We start from the raw sequence: 13495 nt of genomic DNA on the forward strand, positions 1-13495 counted from the left end.
GTGGGGTGAGGAGGGCAGCACGGAGCAGGAGGGCCAGCCCCCTTGTGCTGTGCCCAGAAGGATTTATGTAGGTATGGCAACAGCCCAGGACCCCAGAGATGCTTTTTTTGGTGGATTCTGGCCCCTCCACTGCCAGTCCCCAGCAGGATGTGATGGCTTAGGTTCAGCTGAGAGAGCTGTGGCAGCCTCGCTCTCCACTCTGGGTACCAGAGGAGTAGCTTAGAGACCCAGCTGCCCCTTCTGAGATGCTTCAGATCAAAACCCCCTTTAGGGGTAAAGTCCTGCCTCCGGCACTTGTGTTGAGACGCGTCAAAGTCCTGAGCAAAGGGTAGAGCTCCAGTTCTCTGCTCTGCAACCTTTACTCTACAGCATTCTGGGCAGTCGCGCTGCTGACTTCCCTGTGAAACTGGCACTGCCCCAGCCAGCGCCGCAGTGGCAGAAACCTCCGAGGCCACAGCGCTGCAGCTTTGCCTCTGCTCTTGGAAGTCGTCAGTGAAAGGGTAGGGTTTTGTTTCAGTGCTTCAATTTGTAGTCAGGGAGCTGTTTGCCACTTCTTGCGTCGTTGTTCCCTTTGGGGTCATCAAGGAACTGATGTGCTCGGAGAGAAGAGGCCATGTTCAAGGCACAAATTTCTCTATTCATGAATTAATTTTGGTGAGGAGAAAAGAAAAAAACTAACACAGAATGAGGCACTGTAAGTTGTTCATGCTTCAGCAGAACAGAGTGGTATTTCATCTAAAATAATCTCCCTGCTGCATGCACAATAAAAGATAAGCCGTACTTCTGAAATTTGAGATGCAACAGAAAGAAGACTGCTATTCTTAAACTGATGGCACTGAAAATGTTTCCTGGAAGAGCAAATGTTCCTTTTTCCCAGGAAACCAAGCTGATACGTGCTCAAGCTAATTACCATGGGAAATTTAGGTCCCTTGCTAGAAAGCAGAGAACAGCTCTAACTGTTCTCTTCAGCTACCTTTTTGATAATAAAAATACAGAAATCCAAAGAACTAATCCCTTGCTTAGCCGTTTAATTAAAAAAAAAAAATATCTATGTTGCTGCATTCTTTACTTGAGTATATGTTCCCCACTGCTTCTGTAAGAATGATATGGAAGCATCTTCCAAAAAGATGAGAAGTAAAGCAGTCAGGTCTAACTTGCACATGGAAAAGTGCCTTGAGGTGGGGGAAGAGACAGAGCTGGGGTAGGAGGAAAGGTTGGATCAGCCTTGCTGATAAATGAGATGATAATGAGATTCAGCAGCGGGGAGTTGGTCAGTTGAACTGAGTGCTGGAAGATGCTCCAGCTCCCAAGCTGTGAGGGTAATTACACATTGGAACAGCACGACAGGCTGGGTGGGACATCCTACGCCTTAAAATGAGCCCATTAACAAAACAAGAACCCGAGGCCAAAGCTGCCCCTGTGATTCCCTGCAGCCCTCCCACCAGCTCGCGCGTAAGTCGCTTCAACAGACAGAAAGGGTCCCCTCAGTATGTTGCGATGGGGCCAAAGTCAGCTAACTGCTGTGCCGCTCCTGTTATTTTAGGACAGAAGTCAAGCCTATCACCGAGCCCATGCTGGGATGGCTCCGTTGAAGGTCACCGACGGACCTCGGGACATGTGGCTCATTGATGTGTCTGGGATGCTTAATCTGGAGCGGCTGGGAGGAACTGTGGGCAGACTACACCGGTGACTACACACGTCACTCGCCCAACTGGGTCCAGCCTTGTTTTTCAAACAGAGTCACAGCTTGGAAAAAGGCTGGAGCTTCTCAGCTTTGGAAACAGAAGTCCTTTGTTTATAGACCAAGCAATAGTGACATCAGCTTTCCCTGGACTGACTTGCCAGCATGTCTATGTCCTCTACCTTTGGAGCACAGTGGAGTGCAGGGTCCACAGCCCGTTCAGTTCTCCGTCTCTTGGCATAGGCCCTCAGCAAAAATGCCGGTTAGTGCCAGTTGCAACACCGCTGACAAGCTTAATAAAGCAGACATGGACAGTCATTATGGCTCTGCAGAAGAGGACTGCCAGCGCTAGGGTCAGGGAGCTGGCCACAAAGGTTTCACAGCAGATTCACAAAGTCCTAACACCATGAGAGCAAAGGGGTAGAGATATATATTTAAAAGCTTCTGTCTTACCTGCTCAGGTTAATTTAATCACACGAGGCAAATTACTCATCTGTACAAAACGCTTTCAAAAGCATGTAAAGGCAGTAAATAGAGCCAGCATTCCTGAAAAGCTCAGTTACAGCCAGTTCCTCTAAAAGGAGGAATGGTAGTTTCTACCATGAAACAGTGATGAAATATAATAAATATTCCCCACGTGTTGCTCAAGCACTACCAAAATAAAATATTCATACACTACCCACCTTTTAGTACAAAGTGGTTTTACTTGCTGTGACAGATGAAAAAGGCCTGAAACATTCAGAAAGCAAGGGGAGAGAGTAAGCCCAGGGTTACTTTTATATTTGACTCTTTGCAATTGACTCCTCTTTGCAGCTCCCTTAAATATTTCAGGAGTTACGAAGTTTGGCCTGTCTAGGGTCTGCCGAAGGAGCTGAAGTATATTGTAATTTCGAGTAACTTGCGTAAAAGATTGATTTGGCATCTTTAACAGTTGTCTTTTACCCAAAATATTGAGTAGTTAAAGAATTTAAATTGATGTGAACACAAAACTAGGTGGTTTAAATAGTCTAAAAAATCCCTTACTATAACATCTGTCTCAGTCTTGCTCTGTGATGTGCTGTCCTGCCATAAAAGCTGCATCCTTCTCCTTGCCACGGTCACAGCCTGGTATGAGCATCGCCAGAGGTGGGCACCTTAAATTTAGCAGAAGGTGCAAGTATTAAGTACACCTAAAAATCACTCTGCTCATGAAGATGTATAGACATGGAACATCAAGCCTAACTTCAACTTAGCACTGCACAAAGAAAATAGGTAAAGATTTCATAGAGATTCAGAGGGAGAGCAAGAGGGCTGTTAAAGAACAGGCTCCTCCGTGTGGACAAGTCTTGCAAACTAAACCAAACTGAGGCAGGCATTATTAAGTAAAAGAGAAAAGGAAGCAGGAAACCACCAAGAGCAAGACTTGCAGGGAGAGGAGGCCTTGGCTATAGGCACAGCTGCAATTACAGACCGTTTTGAAAACAAAGTTGAAAACGGCAAGGACAAAGATGCAGCACGGAGGCATGGAAAGACACAGACTAGAAATGGGCCAGGGTGCCAGGTTTGTTTCCTAATCCCTATTTGTCCTATGTCTGGTGTTCAAGTCATACGGGGTTTTGACTTGAAATATAACAAATCTATTGACATCAGCAGATCATTGTGCATTGCATCACCCCATTTTCAGACCAGTGTTCCCAACTGGACAAACAAAGCACCCATGCCATGTGCTTAATATTTAAACAGCACTATAAATCCTTGTAAACCAACTTTTCTAACACCTATATTAATAACAGTACTTCCATCACTGGTCAGTGTCAGACGCTCTCTGAGGTTACATGACCATTAATGGCCCAGCCTGGCTTCAGTGGTCTCTCCTCCACCTCCGATGTGTGAAAAAGAAACTGCCTATTACTTGCTCAGCCCACATCAAACTGTCCTCTATTGTCGTGCACAAGAACCACATCTATGGTGTTGCAAGGCTGCTGCTTGCACTGATTTACTCCCGCTCTTTCCACCCAGCCGGTACACGTGCACGTGTAGCACAAGAACGGAAGGAGCAGAGCTCTCTTGCAAAACGTAACTCATCACTCATAGCAGAAAATAGGAATACAGCAAAAATGTCAGAGATCCCTCACTGCTGCTAAATTTAAATCGATCCAAGTTCAGCTGGGATAAAAAGGTTTCCCCTGCTTGCCCTGATAACCTCTGAAAGGACTGGTATCTCTTTGCCCAGTGGTTTAGCTGATAAATAGAAAGACCACATAAATCAAAGCAAATCTGCAGAAGCCTCAAATGATGAGAAACTCATCAGGTTTAGGAATTATTGCTGAAGTCATAAAGGTCTAGTCATCTAGTCTAAATTGTGTATGACACGGGCCAGAAATTCCCGTGTTAGACCCATCACATCGAATGATTTGCAGTATCTGCTTTAAGTCCAACCTTACTTTATAGATTTTTTAAACAGTGGAGCATCCAATGCTCTCTGAGGAACTTGTGGCTGAGCCAAGCAAAGGTCCCATCTAGATCACCTCGATTTCTTGTCTATCCCTAAGTCACAAAACATCTCCTGCCATCAACCCTGCCTACTTCTTCTGTAGGAAAAATTAATCACTTCCTAATGCAGATGCAAAAATTGACCAGAATAGCTCCGAGTCAGCAAGGAGGGGAGGCAGAGACCCACTTCAGAGAAGCAGAGAAGGCAGAAGGGGACTTTGATCTGTCCCACGCTTGGGCTTCAGCTCTGCAATCGAGGTTTCAGCAAGGGCCTGAGCCAGGGCCCTGGGTGAGCTCACACCAGCCCTCGTTACATCCCCTGTACTATGAGTCTAATGGGAAACACGGTTTCCTTCAGGAAAGCGGGCCTGAAAAGTTCAATTCCCAAAGTCAGGCCTGATGCAACCCATTCTAAGCCATGGCCAGATACCTGCAGGCCTGGGATACGAGGGGAGATCATGGGCCAGTGTCCCCTTCCCTGCACTCCCCACCTAAGGCAAACACAAAGGCAGGAAACTCCATGGATCTCAACATGGAGGCGAGCAAAGCATCGGTGCCAGCCAGGCCCTTCCCTCGGGCTCTTCTGTGGAAAGCAATGGAAGGGGGCCAAGGGAAGAGAGAGGCTTCCAGGCAGAAAGCACTTGGCTGTTGCCTCAGCCAGGACACGGAGCAGTTTCCAGCTCCGAGGAGGACAGCATCCTCCCTGTAGCTTGGTTCCCCGATTCCTACCCCATTCGTCACGGCTCCTCTCCCACAGCCTCACGGCTTTGAGGGCGAATTGCCTGTCCTGCCACCTCCTGCTCACACACCGGTGACCAGGCAGTGCCCGCAGACCCTGACTCTGTCTGGAAGACTTGGCAGCCCCATCTTCCCTCTCAGTCAGCAAAGCTCCCCGGCCCCAAACTGTCCCTCTGCTCCTTTGTTCCAGTCCCAGTGGTAATTACTGTTTTGATGTAAGGGTGGTTCTTTGGCATCATGCTCTTAATATCCAGGCTTTATTTTATAATCATTAGGGTTCTTTTTAATAGCACAAGTAAATTATAGTAAACACATTATACATCGCATTCATATTTTTAATGTGGTGTCATTTCCCTGACAGTGATTGAGGCAGCATTTTAGAGCAAAGCCTAAAAGGATAAGTAATTTCTAACTCACAGTAAGAGAGAGAATTAAGTCCCTTGAGGAGCTGAGGTTTTGAACATCCTTTCCTCCAAAACCATCTGCTCGTGCTCTCCCGCTCTCTCCCACTCCTGCAATAAGGAAAGCTGTTAGTGACTCAAAGTGACAAGACAGAAGGATGCAGACTCTCAAACTGATTTCAGTCCTTTGTTAACGCACAGACAGGGCTATGGCCAAAGGCAAGCTGGACAAAACTCTTCAACTCGTAACGGAGATGACCCAAGTGATTTGTTGTCCCCAACTTCTGTGAGGAGAGGGACATCTTGCTTCTTTCACTTTTATTTACAGGAGGGATGGAGGGACCTTAGGGACCACATGGCTTAGGAATACTACTGAAAGAGCCGTAGGGCCACAGCCATCTGACAAGAGCCATCAGAGAGATCCCAATGCAAGCGACGGGAAACACACATGCCAGCAGGAAGGGCCCAGCACTCCCTCGAGTTTGCCTCCTTCAGATAGCTGTGGTTTGACTCAGCTTTGCTGCCACCTCATCTTCCCTGCCAGGAGCAGCACCAGGGCAGGGGTTAGACCTAGAACGCCCTGGCAGAAAAACACCTTCTGAGACAGCCTTGAGGTAAGGGCTGCCGGGAGGGAGGGCAGACCAGGTGAGTCACTCACTGAGTCACTTGTCTGGTGGAATATTTAGGAGGATTAAACCAGATCGTTTCCTTCAAAGTGAAATGCCAGCTGCACAGCTAAGGTAGTGCCTGTATCGCCCAGGTTGCCTTCATATGGAGAACACTGGCTGTGGTGTTGCAGCTCTGTACAACGTGCTGGCCAGAGATGGCCAGTTCACATTCAGCAACATCATCTCAACCTTCCTGATAGGTCAGCAAGCTGCCACCCCATCAGCCATGGCACCAAGCTCTAGGTGAAAGACTGCAGGTATATTTCCTCATAACCCTTGGCTCCAGCCAGTCTAATCTCTCAGGAGACTATGGCTTCTCCTGAGGGTCATCATCCCAGACAGGGCGTGCAGTGGGAGACACTCCACCCTCCATTCCTTCTCCCAGGAATATAGCCCTCTCCCTCAGCACAGCCTGTCCTGAGGCTCTTGTCTGCCACTGGACCCTTTCAGCACTGCTTACACCCCTGCTCCCACAGGGCAGGGGAAGGACACTACCAGCTTGGTGGTAGGCAAAGAGCATGGCCAGCATCCAAGCTATCCATCACTGGTGAAGAGACTCCGGCTCCCCAGAGAGATCAGATCCCTGGGGAAGCACAGAGTAGGAGGCACCTGGGGGTTGGCGAGGACAGCACAGCCAGGCAGACAGTGGGGCCAAGCACCACAACACTTGTATGATGAATGCCATGAGAACTTGAGGTCCTAATTCTTTGGAACCACATGGTATCAGCTATGCTTATGAACGTGCTTAGATATGCCTAGCAACAATACGCCTGTGGTACTGATGCATTGCCCACACAATGAACAGCCAACTCACATCACATCTTCTCCCCTTTCCAGTTTAGAGAGACACAGAGCACTTAAATCCCAGCTTCTGAGCTGGAGCTTCTTCTCAAGTGATATGAGCAAATACTCTTATCACCAGAGGTCTCTGGCTCAATATTGCCCTGCAGTGGCCACAGCAGTGACCTTTAACTCCTTAACTCCTCAAGTCTCACAGCAGCAGATCTTGTGCTGCAATAGTCCACGCTGCAAACAGCATTTTTGCTTGTACAAGCCAGGGAGTCATCAGGCATAAGTTCCTCTCTGCTGCACAGCTAAGCCCACTGGGGCCAAAAAGAGAACCACAATCCTCCACCCTCTGCTCAAACTACAGGACTCTGCTGTGTTCCCACCCTCCTTCCACTTTTGCTGAATGATGGGAGGAGAAAAAAGGGGGAGGGAACTGCCTTGCTGCCCCTGATGGTGACAGAGTAACTTCCCAAACTAGAACCAGGCAGAAGAGGGGAGGAGTAACGCAGAGCTTGGCTCCAGCTCAAAAGGAAAAGCTCCGCTTAGCAAATGCTGTGCCTTTTAGAGGGTGCTAAGCAGCGCTGAGCACTCACTTTGGGAGGTGACAAGTCCCAGCTGGTGGTCTGGATCTGCATCTATTCGCCTCTTCAGCATTTGCAGTTCATGCATGGAGAAGTGGTGCTGTTCTGTACCAAACCAAGGATACAGAGCTGGGAGGGTATTCGGAAGTCTTTTGTTCCAGAATCAAAAGAAGCCTTTCCTGCCTCCTGCTTGGGATTCGATGCTTTAGAAACTGGTTGCTCAGATACCAAACAAATCTTGTGTAGACTCCCTGTTAAAACAAAAGCATAGAAATTCATGCAACCAGATCCCTGCTTTGGACTGGGACCTTACCAGGCCCTATTCATTAATTAGGCTACACTGAAGCTTTACTCAGATCCAAACCTGACACTGATGCAGCTGACTCTGCAGGAGACACCCTTCCTAATGGGACACATACCAAACATGCTGTTTTAATGCGATGTTGATCGCAAGTGGCCTTGACGACCTAGGCATTAAATATAGCGTGGCAGAAAGATGTGTGTCCTACCTCTCTCTATTAGCTGGTGTCTGTGAAGGAAAAAAAAAACAATTTAGCTATTAGCTCAGCTGGTGAAAGGGCTGCACGCGCTGCGATAGCAAGTCTTGAGCTCTGTGCCTATGGAGAATCTGTATTCTTTGTGGTATCAAAACATGAAAACACCAGCACAATGATCATGGCATTCTTACCCTCCTTTCCCAGTTCCCCAGCCTCTGCAGTTGAAAACCGTAATTCTTTCTTGGTTTGTTGCTCCCTTTTCTATTACTGTAGGATGTACTTGCCCTGACCATCAAGCCCACACCCTTGTTGTAAAATCCAAGCTTGACACCCTCCTTAACTTGTGGCTAGCGAGGGCCACCCCACCCTGCTCACCACTCAGGTTTACTCCCTTCTGAGCAGCGTTTGGAAACCGCTCCCGAGCACAGTAAGTCTGTCAGCAGCAAACCTTCAACTCCTGTCCCTTGTTTGCCTGCCCTCCTCCTTTACAGGCCAGTAGGTAAAGACAAGTTTACTGCTGACCATCCCTTCGGAAAGTGCTGCTGCTACAAGAAAACATGGAGAAATACACGAGACGGATGGCTCTGGTGAAAAATTACAAGTTAAAAAAAAAAAGGGGGGGGTGTTACATCACCCAGCTCAGACCTGTTGAAGACAAAGGCTGATACTAAGTGTGACCATCCACTTGTGGAAGTATCACCTCTGGGGAGAAAGACTATCGAAACCAGCACCTAGAGCTTGACAAAAACGGATTTACTACATAATTCTAACCATTTTCCTTTTATAAATCTGCCATATGAATCATAGAATGGTTTGGGTTGGAAGGAACCTTAAAGATCGTCTAGTTCCAACCCCCCTGGCCGTGGGCAGGGACATCTTCCATTAGACCAGGTTGTTGTGAAGTCAAATCATCAGAGGTCAGACGAATCCCTCTCATCTTATGCTCTTGTACTGATCCTGAAAATAACAACCAAACCAACCCCCACTTGTGTTAGAGGTGGTGTTACACACATTACTTGCCAGCTGGTTGCTTTTGTGCCTCCTCTACAATAAAGAGCACTTTTTTCACACAGGCCATCAATAAGCCCTGAATATTCTTACATATAAACCAAAACACCCCGAGGACTGATTTGCAGAAATTCTGTGTCCATAGCATCAAATGACAACAGTGGAAGATGCACAGCTTCATGTTCTGCACCTTCAAAAGCCCTGACTTTCTGCTAATGCCATTCAGATCTACCAAACAGAACACAAAAGGACATAAGAGTACTTCCAGAAGCAAAAACAAGGTGATACCACTCACATAAAAGAATCAAGCAAAGCAACAAAACATTAAATGGCTCCGATAGGTGTTCTTGATATCATTACAGAGATTGTTCCCTTTGTCCAGTCTTAAATGCTTCACAGAATGGGACTGTCACCATTTCCTGACAACAGCACATCCAAATAAACCGTATTGTGAGGAAATGCTTCCTGCCATTAAGCCTAATTCTCCTTTCCTCATTCTTCTTCCATAGATCAGAATTATTCTCTTCAGCATTCCCCAAAACCATTGTATTACCTCTACTCACCCTAGCAATCATGGATGAAGGCAGGTATACTTTAAAGGCTCTTTGACTTTTTATTCCTTCCCTCCCCCCAAGTCATTATCTCAGCTTAGCTTATTATTAATACTGGATTTCTCAGAACTTCTTTTCTGAAATTCAGATGCTTCCAACTGTTTGTAGTAACCTGGATGTGAACACATCAATATCAGAGAGAAAAGAAACTACATTAGCGCTATGCAATGTGAAGAGCTTCACCCTGAACCACGACCAAACCTGCAAATATTATACAAAACCTACTGCAGAGGTCTCCCTGGGACTTGACTATCTTTTGAAAAGATATGCTCCTGTTTCCCAATCAGTGGCATAGGATGGCTTCCAAAGATATTCCTTACTTATCTGGACTACAGCAGAGACACTGGGAAAAAGAGGAAGGGAAAAAAGATGGTTCCTTCCCCAAGTGTCATCCATGTTAAAAATTTATGAGTTACTGCCAAGGAAAAAAAGACATTCAGTACCTGGCTATCACTTCATACAAAGTAGATGCATTTATTTTGCAAAATCACTGGCCTGGGATGGCTTCCAAAAACATCCCTTACTTAGCTGAACAGAAGCACAGTTACCTCTAGAGATGTCATATGGCAAAGCCTCAGATCCTACTTAATAATACTCCTGAAGCCCTATCCAGATCCATTGTGGTGAAAGCTTTGCCATGGATTTATATAGGACTAAATATGAAAGACAAGAACTCCGATATTCCCTACTTGCCTGGCTGTGTTTTCACAAAATAATTTTTCAACATAATCAAAAGATCTTTTTTTTTTTTAGACACCACATTATGGTCATAACTGTTACCTGTATTTCTTCAGCTTAACAGGATGACTGAATTCAGACACTGCAAATCTGCTATTGGGAAAACAGCTAAATATAAGCCAAGAGATCAATGATACCAATGTTAATAAACTAAAAGAAACTAATTTTCAATAGCTGTCAGATTAGTTATTCTTTTTGGGAAAGCAAGAATATGTACACACCTCTACTACAGAGGTATTTCTGGAGCAGTGATTCTCAAACGATGGACCATATTTGGTTTACATAAGTGCACAACTTCTGCAGTGCTTTTTATCAAAAGCTTGATGGAAAAGGTGCAGGAAAATCTGCAAGGAAGCTTTAGTGGTGACTAAACACATTCAAGAATTTGGGGAATCACTATTTTAAATTTACTCACTCTGTAGAAGCTGGTACTTGTAAAACTAACAGAGATTAAAAATGAGGGATGAGAATCTTGAATGCGAAAGCAAATAGGATAATGGCACGCAAATTATCTGGGTACACAGAGACAGGTCTAATTGTTGGGTCCATTAGACACTGGATTTCAAAAGCACCCAGCTCAAGCTGCAAGTCACTGTGACCCATTAAGGTCCTTGAAAAATTGTAGATGGTAGATACAAAAGGAGCTGTGCTACTCCCCACAGCACTAACATCTTAAATGAAAAACTGCATGCAATTTGGTGAAATTCAGCATGAAGAGAGCATGAAGGAAGTTTCGTTTGTAACAACTGATGGAGGATGTGATTTATATCCATGTTATGTTGACGTGTTCTACCTTGGCTGACGTCAGGAACTGTAGCAGGGAACCCCAGACCTGAAGGCAAGAATCCTGAGAGACACCTAAGAAACCACACGTTTGCCAAGATCTGCAAAAGATTCCTATTATCCGCCGCAGAAGCTGGAAAAACTACCAAAGTTGGGAATCATATGTAGGCTCTGAACCTGTCCACGCTGCCCAGAACAAACGTGCTACGGGAGGCACTGAAGTCTAGCTCTTAGCAGTGCAGTCCTGCAGAGACAATATCATTCTTTAGGTCTCCGAACCTGACAGTAAGATAGATGCCACCCTGCTCCTAAAACTGGCTTGGAGAAATCACTAGATGTATGACTGCGAAACTTAAGAGACTGAATGAAGAGTGGCCTTTTAAAATGAAAGCTGAGCTCACCTTGCTCAGTATGCTTTGAAAACTCATCTGGCAAGATATGGCATCTCTTGCCCATTAAAAATAAAAACAGCCAACCATCTGTCACCTTCCATCTTGAAAGTCTTCTATTAAAATCAGGTTTAAGAAGTTACCATATTGCAAACAGCCAGCAATGGTGAAAAACATCCTGCAAAAGACTATGGACAAAGTTAAACGTAACAGAAAAACCTGCTGGTTTTAACTTTTGTTTTAATAAAATGCCAAAGCTTAAGTGGAAGAGCTGCTTCGCTACCGCCCTGGACTCAACGTCTGTCCTACAGCAATTAGAAGTGGCAAGATGGGGAGGAAGGAACAAAGGTGACACACACAGCACTCACAATTGCCTCTACACAGTCCTGTGCTTTCCTTCCAGGAATGCTCTGTACAGGCACCACGTGATCCTGTAGTTGTGCAGGGAAGGACAGGAGAAAGATCTCTCCACTAAGCAAAGAACAAGTATGAAAAGAAGTCAACAGGCCTTAAAATCAACAGGATTCAGCTCTCCAATGTATCTGTTCTTCGTACAAACATGTATTTCAGGCTTTTTTGTTGTTATTTTAAACACACGCTCCATGCTGACAGTATTTTAAGTAACCAGCTAATTAGAGCTGAAGCCTGACTGATCTCCTACACAAGTACCTATGGCACCAATGTTAATATTTAACAAGGTCAGCATTATTATTACGGTAATTATAAAGTGAATTAACAGTGCTAAACCTGTTATTTCATAGCGTTACGCTGATCATTTACCATGTTCTCCTTAACTTAAAAAGTCTGACTTTCACCCCAGCACCATGGAACGAAGTGCAGATCCGCTGCTTCACGTGTTTGTTATTCCCAATTTGGAGCGCTGGGTGCGGCTCACAGAGGGAACAGACTATAGCCCATCTGTTGAGGCAGAGAACGGATTTAGCAAGACAAGCGTGGGAGCTGAGCAAGTAAAATCTCAGTCATCCTAGCAATTACCCTACTTACTTTGCACTTCCCCATGATCAGCTGGCTGGTCTGTCCCCTGTAACAACCAAGGACTGTGGGGTTTCTTGCTGGCAGTTGCATTTTTCCCCCTGCAGCTCAAGCAAACCCATTCTTTTTTGTACATTCCCCTGCTGCGTAGCCAGGCAAACGTGCCAGGCAGTCTGCTGGGGGTGACCCTGGAACTTTCCTTCCAATCTTTTATTTTTTCTGGGAGAGGTCTAATTAGCTTGATCTTTCACTTGGCCCAAGGGAGCTTCGCTAAATTAGTCCAGCCCGTAGTTAGGCAAAATACAGCAATACAAATACAAAATACAAAAAACTTCAGCAAGGAGTCACCTATTGACTATTCTTATTTCATGCTTTAACAGACAGAACGTTATGCCACTTCTCCATTCTATATACAAGATATCTACACACGCTCCTACCACCAGAGTGCTTCTCCTGGCAAAGGGTCACCGTACCCATTAGACTACAGGTCCACTGAATAAAAAAAAAGCATCCAGTCAGCTTGTGTGAATTCGGGATGGTAAGTACGGGACGTTAATACAATTCTGTAAACTCCTCTAAATATATTTTCTCTGGATAGGAGATTCAAAACACAAGTGTTGCAAATCAAAGTCTCCTTCCTTTATCTGCCATAAATGAATCTCAACTGAGGCTACTAGAAAGGTATATTAAAGAGGAAAAATAACAGAAATAGTGAATAGTGTTTGAAAGATTAATTCATAACTACAATTCCACTCCGTGCTATTCAGTTGTGCACTATTCAGTGCCTGTATCAGATTCACAGGCTATGGAAATCAGTATATTTTAGTCATTTCCGAGGGCCAAGTTAGAAAGGACATGTTTCAGTTTGGAAGATTTAGTATTTTTGATATTTTATTATTATTGTATTAGCTTTTAGGGAACCGAAATAAAAGCTTTTATATATGTGTGTATGTATACATATATATAGTCCACGTTCCATAAGAACATAAAGTTTTTCAAACAGATCTTTACTTTTTCTACAGTGTTCTTCCCCCTCCCCCCCCCCCCCCAGCATCAAGCAGGATTTTAACTTTATGGCTATTATAACAACTTTTATAGACCTATTCAAATAGATTTTGAGTCAGATAAACTCAAAGAACAAAGGAA

Source organism: Numenius arquata, chromosome 6, assembly GCF_964106895.1.
Source record: "Numenius arquata chromosome 6, bNumArq3.hap1.1, whole genome shotgun sequence".
In the NCBI taxonomy this organism is placed as follows: Eukaryota; Metazoa; Chordata; class Aves; order Charadriiformes; family Scolopacidae; genus Numenius; species Numenius arquata.